At 35.1% G+C, this 9,488-nt stretch overlaps 1 pseudogene across 1 annotated transcript; it reads left to right on the top strand.

Moving 5' to 3' along the window:
• Positions 1–219: 219 nt before the first annotated feature.
• On the top strand, positions 220–6,437 carry LOC147286150 (arginine--tRNA ligase, cytoplasmic-like; annotated as a pseudogene). Its single transcript, XR_015121785.1, has 13 exons — positions 220–432; positions 885–899; positions 1,227–1,425; positions 1,892–2,004; positions 2,182–2,257; positions 2,375–2,476; positions 2,646–2,861; positions 3,469–3,549; positions 3,987–4,070; positions 4,210–4,314; positions 5,052–5,227; positions 5,412–5,496; positions 6,414–6,437. The product of XR_015121785.1 is annotated as an arginine--tRNA ligase, cytoplasmic-like (transcript).
• The last annotated feature ends 3,051 nt before the right edge of the window (positions 6,438–9,488 follow it).

Below are 9,488 nucleotides of genomic sequence, written 5' to 3'. Positions count from 1 at the left end.
AATGTCATTTTCCTACTCATCAAATAATAAATATAACAGAAAATCCAAAGTCCCAATATTTGAACTTGGGCTATAAGCAAAAACGCAGGAATGTGATGTTGGACTTTATAGGCTTGCCTTTTAGCCCAAGTCCAAAGTCCAAAGTCCACTACAAGAGTCCAAACCAATTTACTTGGTAAGCCCGTTTACCGTCTGGGATCCCTATCATTCTTTGCTGACATGGCGATATCTCATTGGCTAACCTCAATCAACAGAAAAAGAAGAAGAAACGGCGGAACAAAGCTGCTTGGGGAGAGTAGGGGATTCTTCTCACTAGGGCTGAGTCGGTTTGACCGAAAAATCGAGACCGTATCTGAAACCACTCTAATTGATACCGAAAGGAACCGTATTGGAAAAGAACCGTACCGAGATATCGGTTTGCCAACCGAACCGGTATGTTCGGTTTCGGTTCCGATTCTCAGATTCTGAAACCATCGATTTACCGAACAAACTGAATATGTACAACATTAATTTAAATATAACATTTTTAATTTTTTATATCCTAAAGTACCTTTCTATAATACATTTATATACATTTCTATAATTTATATAAAAAATAAATAAATATATAAATTTATAAACCTTAAACCCTTTTTATATCCTAAATCTTATAATTAATAATTTTTTATATTTTTTAATTTATATAATACATTAACATATAAAAATTAATTAAAAATATCCTAAACATTGAGTGGCAGCATTAATAGTGAGTCACCTAATCACTGAGTGTCACCTGCCTTTTGGTTCTACTATTTAGAAAGCTAGCTTCACGTGGTCTTCTGGCAATATTGCTTCCTACAAGTACAACTTTTGCTTTTCTGACAATTCATTCAAGTCTATTGCAGGCAGCTGGTGATGAGGTACTAATCAATAATATTTTTATTTTGGTTTCTAATATTTTCCAACATCATCGTCTGCGTTGTATATATATTCCTGTAGCTTTTACACTCATCGGTTTTGTGATTCAAGAGGTTGAGTAATGAGTATGGAAGAAGTGGTTTTTAGACCCAGGGGCTCCGCTTACACCAGCGCCGTGCTGGGACAGAGAAAGAAAGGGGAGGAGGAGGGTGGTACACTGGGCTGGGCTGGGCTCTCTCTCTCATCCCTCTCTTTGCTGCGTTCTCTCTCTCTCTCTCTGATGCGTTATCTCTCTCTCTCCCTCTCTCTGCGATCTCTCTTTCTTTGTTTCCGGTCAGAGTCCATTCCGAGCCGAGCCGACCGAGAATGTCGGTCCAACCGAGTGCCGGTTTACCGACATTTCGGTACCGGTCTCGGTAACCAAAGTGGCCAACCGAGGAGGGTCCGGTCGGTACACGGTTTGGGGTTCTCGGTTCGGTAACCGTACCGAACCCACACCTCGGTCGGTACCTTCTGTCGCCGCCGCTGGTCAGCTCTCTCTCTCTCTCTCTCTCTCTCTCTCTCTCTCTCTCTCTCACTCCATCTTGATTGATTCATGCATGTACCCGATATATATGTATGTAATTGTTGCTGCTTTTTACGGCTCGCACTTTACATTTTTATATATGAATAGATTGTTTCTTTTGCTTGCTTCTACTGTGCTTTGGATACTGAGAAAACGAAAGAAATTTGACGGAAATTTTAATTTAAACTACTCTTTCTGTTTTCGGAGAAAGAAAATCTCAGTTACAAAGCATCGTGAAGTCTAGGAGCCATACATAAATACAAATCAGTTTTATACTTTTAGTTTCCTAATCGGAATTTATTCTAAGTAGTCTATTATTCTATTTTTTTAGTTTTTTATTTTAATAGATATTTTGAGTTTATATTAATTTAATTTAGGAGATTCATAATTTTTGTTGTAATTTAATGTAGTCATTGTGAAACTAGACAGACTTATTGAAGGCGGCATCTAGAAAGCTTATTTTTGCAACAAAGGCACACTCAGTATCAACGATGGCAGCTGTAAATTGCTGCTTGCACTGGCAAATTTGGCGATTATCAATGGTACCTTATAAGCTTTTATTCTAAACTGTAAATTTGAGGCATTGTATTTATTTTATTATAAGTGTTATAGAATCTCTTATTTGTTTCTATCACAGGAAAGATATTTTAATCTTGAATTCGTGTCTTGCACATATTTCTTTTTGAATTATTAAATTTAGATGTCTTTATTTGGTGCAGTAACAATGCCATGGGCCTATTTTCTAAAATAAAAGGAAAGGGAACGGATTTCAAGAATCCTAAATCTGTTGGAGAGGTAATTGACCTTTTTGTACTTCTCTATGCTGGACTCGTTTAATGTTGGATGGGTATGGCTTCTGTGTAGGCTTTGAGTTGATAGCATTGAGTAATGACTGGTGCTTCATTTTTGTAGGCCATCAGGGAAAATCTTCCTAAATCTGAAATAATAGAATCAAGCTCTCTAGCAGGACCTGGATTTGTGAATGTTGTATTATCAAAGAATTGGATGGCTAAGGTATTGCTTAAACTTTTATATGTGATTGAAACTTATATGTTCTTATTTAATTATTCATTCATTTAAAATTTTGGTATGGAAATTCACATTACTTTATTATACTATATTATTTATCACAAAAAAAGTTTTTGCTTTATTGTAACTGTTACTTTAAATATTATTGCTGCAGAGCGTACAAAAGATGCTTCTTGATGGTATTGAAAAATGGGCACCGCAGCTTCAGGTCAAAAGGGCTGTGGTCGACTTTTCCTCGCCTAATATAGCAAAAGAAATGCATGTTGGCCACTTAAGATCTACTATTATTGGGGACACACTGTCCCGTATGCTTGAGTTTTCAAATGTTGAAGTTCTTCGACGGAATCATGTTGGTGATTGGGGTACACAGGTAAATGTAGTTTTAGATAGCATATTTATGGTATGATAAAGATCTTGTTATCAAGTCCTGAAGCTTGCACTCATCTTAAACTACCTATAGTTTCTTGCTTTAAATTCTACCTTCATAGCTTGTTTTTCTTTTTTAGCCAATGTCAATATTTTGTACCTTCTTCATAAGCAAAACTGAACCAGAACAAAATGGTAAACTAGAACTCTTCAGGTTTCCCCTACCATCTAATGTGTGATACCTGCTTTTTATATATACACATATGTGTATGTTTATACACATACAAATATGCATCCAACCATACATACCATTGTATTTGTGATTTGGTGAAGGCAACATTTGTGTGCAGTTCTCTTTTAGACCCTTCATTTGTGTAACCTTTGCAACCTTCTGAGGTTGGGCGTAACCTTAGCCTCCCTTTCTTTATAGTTCGACTAAGTGACTTCGAAACCTTAACGTACTTTCTTTCTTACTTTAGCATAGGCCTTCGCCACTTCAAACGGGTGCTTCGCCCCAGCTTCATTGTTAGATGTACAATAGACTTTATAGAGAAACACTCCTTTTGTTTCCATCAGTAACATGTCACTCAAAGAAGTTCTTTGTATTGCAGTTTGGTATGTTGATCGAATACCTTTTCGAAAAGTTCCCAAACGCAGAAGATGTTAGTGAAAATGACATTGGTGATCTGCACGTGAGTGAGATTATTCTCTCTATTCTTTTGTATGTAAACTGCATCCCTCATTTTGCATTAAGACTAATTAGTGACTCATTCATCATCCATAATATTTTCCTCTTTATGACCATGAATGAATGTGACCTCTTTTTTATTTTTTTGATTGGGTTGGGGGCCTTCATATAATTAAATTGAGTGATATTCTGAAAGAGCCTTTTGTTAGATGGGCAGTAACACATTTTTCTGCTATTCTTTAGTGGTTAACTGGCAATAAATGTTGAATGGATGAATGTATGTCCTAAATTAGCACTTTTTATTCACAATTTCTGATGATAATGTGCTTTAATTGTATATTTGTATTATGACATTCTATTTGGTGCTTCCCTGGGCATGATGAATCAGAAAATAAAATAAAAGTTATCAACAGTGACTATAATTGAGGGGTCTTTTTTTAGGTATTTTATAAGGCATCAAAAAAGAGATTTGATGAGGATCCTGCTTTTAAGGAGCGAGCACAACAGGCAGTGGTTCACCTTCAAGTGAGTTACCTATTCTTAGTAGAAAGAAGCACATGAGTTTGATATCTTTGTCCACAATGTTAAAAAACCTTTAAATTTTGGGAGACCGTCTTTTGAATTTCTGTTTATTTTTTTGGTTGTGATGCAACTTTATTCGCAGGGTGGGGATCCAAAGTACCGTGGGGAATGGCCTCAAATCTGTGAAATCAGCCGTAATGAATTTCACAGGGTCTATCAACGCCTTGGAGTTCATTTAGAGGAAAATGTATGTTCTAGATTTCTAGCTTTACAGGCTACCTTTTATGGGCAGCTTTTGACTTTTTCTCCCCTTTCAAATAAGAAACTATTTTTTTATTGAAAATAGGGGAAGAGTACAAAGTAATGAGTGGAAAACCGGTAGTCCATTCCATGCTAATTTAAGCTCTTGAAATATGTACTTCATTCTTTGCATGCTAGCTTTTCATGTGAGTGGGCCATTGGACACTAATGTACTCTTGGTTTCTTACTAAATTGTGCAGTAAAGGAAAACTTCTAACTGTTTGTGCTAATTAGAAATGTTTTGAAAACCTGGTTTTATGCAGCCAGCTGGATGTAGGTATTACTGTATGGTTGCACCAAGATGATTTCATGCCATACATAACATTGCAGAACAAGAAATGAAGATGAAATTTAGTATAATATTTCGATTGGCTTATTAGTCGATTCACACAAGGGTTAGTGATGAGTTAGTCATTTAAAGTAATGTTTTTTGGTTGCTTGAGTTGGGGGGCCCGGGGGGGGGGGGGGGTGTCCTTAGGTGGAAACGGAGTGGTTGGAGTATCAATTAACTTTGACCAGGTAATCTATGGTGGTATGTTGATTATATCCTGTGCATTTCCAGATACTATTATATATATAATATCCTGTTAGAATATTATAGTATATTTCTTGGATTTAATATAGCGTCATTAGTTGCTTGGGCAGTAAAGTTATGCACTTCATTGTTCTCCATTTCTGACTCAGGGAGAAAGCTCTTACAACCCATATATTCCTGGGGTTTTAAAGGAGTTGAGTGATAAATTAATTGAGGATAGCCAGGGTGCTCGTGTTATCTTTCTTGAAGGGTTTAATATCCCCCTTATCGTTGTGAAGAGCGATGGTGGTTTCAACTATGCTTCAATTGATCTGGCAGCCCTTTGGTACGTTATATGATAATTTTGAAAGTTTTAAGAACTTTTGGGTTTGATGAGTCAAAACCGTTAGCTCTATGGTCAGTCAGTTGTTGGCCACATCCCTTTGCTACTATTCTGTCTGATCTGTCTAATTATGCATCGTTGAGAGGATGTTGTCACTCTTACTGATGTTGCTGCTTGCATTGTATAGGTATCGGCTTAATGAGGAGAAAGCTGAATGGATCATATATGTTACCGATGTTGGCCAAAACCAGCATTTTGATATGTTTTTCAAGGTATGTAGCGAAATCCGTAACCTGTTTCTGCATACCCTGATTTGTGGTGTTTCATGCATTTCTGGTTTACGTTCATTTTATACTTATTTATTGAAGAAGATAAGTTTTCTTGTTTGGTTGACTTGTAAGTAGGCTTTGGGTCAATGTGCTATATGATTCAAAAAGCAAAACTATATGATTCAATTTTGTTAGTTAGTTTTAGAAAGGTTAATAAAAAAAACTATATTTCAGGTTCCAGAAATTAAAAAAAAAAATAACTATACAAATCAAAAAGTCTATATGAACTCCAACATATCAACAACACAACATTGGGAAAAAAAAAATCAACAAAACAATACACCATATGAACTATAAAAGTAAAATAAACTAGTTCTAAAACAAGGACTTTTCTTAGGAACTATCACAAATCATTAAAGAGATAGAAGTAGTGAATTAAAGAGTATCTTAATGACCGAGTTGAACAAAATTCTTCTAAATCGTAGATGCAATATAAGACATGATGTAGTAGCTTTTTAGGGTTCTAAAATTGGGACAAAAATTTCTTAAGGAGATGAGTACATAAGTTATTTAGAGGTTTATTAATTTTGTTGTGAAATCTTTCTAAAATATTTTTTCTTTTGTAATTTAATTTATGTTTTGTAGAATTTGAAAAGAGCTTATTTGTATATTTAAAAGCTTATGTGGAAAAGTGGCCAAAAAAAAAAAAAGCTTATGCGGAAAATATATTGAGCTTTATTAAATAATCTAAATGATATGGAAATTCCATGTCATTAGGGCACAATTAGGGCATCAATAATTAGGGCACCCTAGCATAGCCCATTAAATAATTGCATAATTTTCATGTCTACAGTATTATTATACTGTCATGAACATGTATTGTTTTAATACCTGTTTTTATACTAGCAATGTTTTGACAGCTGATCTGAAGAACAATAGATTGACCAATTACACTTTTGATTTTGATCAGATGCTAAATGATAAGGTGCGTTAACATCTGCAGATCTCTCTCTCTCTCTCCCTCTCACCTCCCTCACCTGCCTTTAAAATATTGACAAAATTAAATTTGATGGTCTAAGAAATTTATTTCAAATTAATTTTCTTATATGCATTAAACTCTGCACTAATGCTGTATCTGTCCTACTGTTCCAAAACTATTTGAGCAGGGAAACACTGCGGTGTACTTGCTCTATGCTCATGCTCGGATCTGCTAGATAATAAGGAAATCTGGCAAGAACATAGAGGAATTTGAAAAAAGTAAGTTCAGTTGCATTATGTCACATTATTTCTGATCTACTTGGTTAGTCCTACTGCATACTATACATATATTAGGCCTATATACCCACATGCATGTGCTCACATGAGGTCAATATGCTTATTATTTATGTATATGTATTCTTGTATTCTGAATACTGTTGAACCTACCAATTGGCAACCGTACTAAATTTGTCCCAAGCATACAGAAATCAGACATTTGCTTGTAATACTCATCATAGGATCTTGGAGAAGTTAGCAACTTGAATTGAATAATACCATTTATAATAGCATATATTAGCGTACAGTAAGGAGAATTTTGAACCAAGCAGAAAACGGACTAGCTAGTGAAGACACTTAAGGTTGAGGACTACTTATTAGTTTTTACACACTCTAACACTCCCTTCAAGGAGCCTGAATGCTTGATGGTCCAACAGTGTATCTCAGCCTTCAAAACAGTGGTCTTGGAACCCCCACCTGTTTCTCAATCTGCAATGGAAATTTGACATCATACACAAGGATACAAAATCCAGTAAGTTAAACTTAATCCTGTTCATTTACAAAAAGAAAACCAACATTATTCACCTCCAGGCTCCTTCAGCAGATTCATCTCGACCTCCACTCCACCTAAGATGCTGAAGAAAGTTGAAACAGAGAAAGAGATTTTCAAAAGAAAATAACAATAATAATAACTCGTTCAAATCCTAAATACATAAATTTAAAGTTGTTAATTATTACAGACAATGGGCATAAATTACATAATAAAGTTTTTGTTTGCAGTTTAAATTTTTATTGTAGTGCAAACACAATTAACATAACTAGTTGATTAGAGCATGCCCAAAGTCTTCCAGCAGCACTTGTGTTTAGGCACCTCCACCAGCCGCACCGCCGCTTGTTTGGCCAAATTTGCTGCCTTCTTTTTCTCTTTGGCTATCTTTTTTCCTTTTCCTTCTTTTTCGTCTCTTCCGACCATTTTTTACATGATTCATAATCAGGACCAGGACAATTAATGTGGGGGGATGTTTTTGCCTACAAGAAAAAACAGATAATTAATACGTATAAAATAAATAAATCTTCTACTAAAAAAGATAGAATAAACCAACTTTGTAATTTTTTATTTTTGTTTTCAAATTTAATTACCTGACATTGTTGTTGCAAAAAATTGATGTCGAATGTGAAATTTTTTGAAGTGTGAATGATCAGTGTGAAGAAATTGAAATATAAAGTTCTCTATAAATAGAGGTGTGGTGTGATGTGGTGTATTCTGATAAAGAAGAAAGAAAGATTAACATACCCAAATAATATATCTCTACTCTCAATTATTATTGTACTGATCAATCATTTTCGAAATTGCGCATGAATGTACCCGGTGTTCATCTGCATTTCAACTCTTAGCTTGGCCGAAACCGAAAATAGCAACTGACGAACAGGCATACCATTTTCAGCTCTTCACAACTTTACAGGCATACCAAAAAATAGTTAAAAGCTATATATATATATACCAAATTGTAAGTGAGAGAGAGAGTTACACGTGTGTACTATGCTAGTCACGGGTGTGTCATGTGTGTGAAGACAAAAAAAACAAGTGAGAGAGAGAGTTACGCGTGTGTACTAAGCTAGTCACGAGAGTGCCAGGGCAGTCACAAGAGTGTCAGCGACGTGTCTTCAGCCTCTGACACTCTCGTGACTGCCCTGGCACTCTCGTGACTAGCCTAGTACACACGCGTAACTCTCTCTCTCACTTACAATTTGGTAAATATATATATATATAGCTTTTAACTATTTTTTGGTATGCCTGTAAAGTTGTGAAGAGCTGAAATGGTATGCCTGTTCGTCAGTTGCTATTTTCGGTTTCAGCCAAGCTAAGAGTTGAAATGCAGATGAACACCGGGTACATTCATGCGCAATTTCGAAAATGGTTGATCAGTACAATAATAATTGAGAGTAGAGATATATTATTTGGGTATGTTAATCTTTCTTTCTTCTTTATCAGAATACACCACATCACACCACACTTTTATTTATAGAGAACTTTATATTTCAATTTCTTCACACTGATCCTTCACACTTCAAAAAATTTCACATTCGACATCAATTTTTTGCAACAACAATGTCAGGTAATTAAATTTGAAAACAAAAATAAAAAATTACAAAGTTGGTTTATTCAATCGTTTTTAGTAGAAGATTTATTTATTTTATACGTATTAATTATCTGTTTTTTCTTGTAGGCAAAAACATCCCCCCACATTAATTGTCCTGGTCCTGATTATGAATCATGTAAAAAATGGTCAGAAGAGACGAAAAAGAAGGAAGAGGAAAAAAAGATAGCCAAAGAGAAAAAGAAGGCAGCAAATTTGGCCAAACAAGCGGCAGTGCGGCTGGTGGAGGTGCCTAAACACAAGTGCTGCTGGAAGACTTTGGGCATGCTCTAATCAACTAGTTATGTTAATTGTGTTTGCACTACAATAAAAATTTAAACTGCAAACAAAAACTTTATTATGTAATTTATGCCCATTGTCTGTAATAATTAACAACTTTAAATTTATGTATTTAGGATTTGAACGAGTTATTATTATTGTTATTTTCTTTTGGAAATCTCTTTTTCTGTTTCAACTTTCTTCAGCATCTTAGGTGGAATGGAGGTCGAGATGAATCTGTTGAAGGAGCCTGGAGGTGAATAATGTCGGTTTTCTTTTTGTAAATGAACAGGACTAAGTTTAACTTACTGGATTTTGTATCCT

Source organism: Dryas octopetala, chromosome 4, assembly GCF_963921425.1.
Source record: "Dryas octopetala chromosome 4, drDryOcto1.1, whole genome shotgun sequence".
In the NCBI taxonomy this organism is placed as follows: domain Eukaryota; kingdom Viridiplantae; phylum Streptophyta; class Magnoliopsida; order Rosales; family Rosaceae; genus Dryas; species Dryas octopetala.
This window is presented reverse-complemented; position numbering and strand designations above follow the sequence as displayed.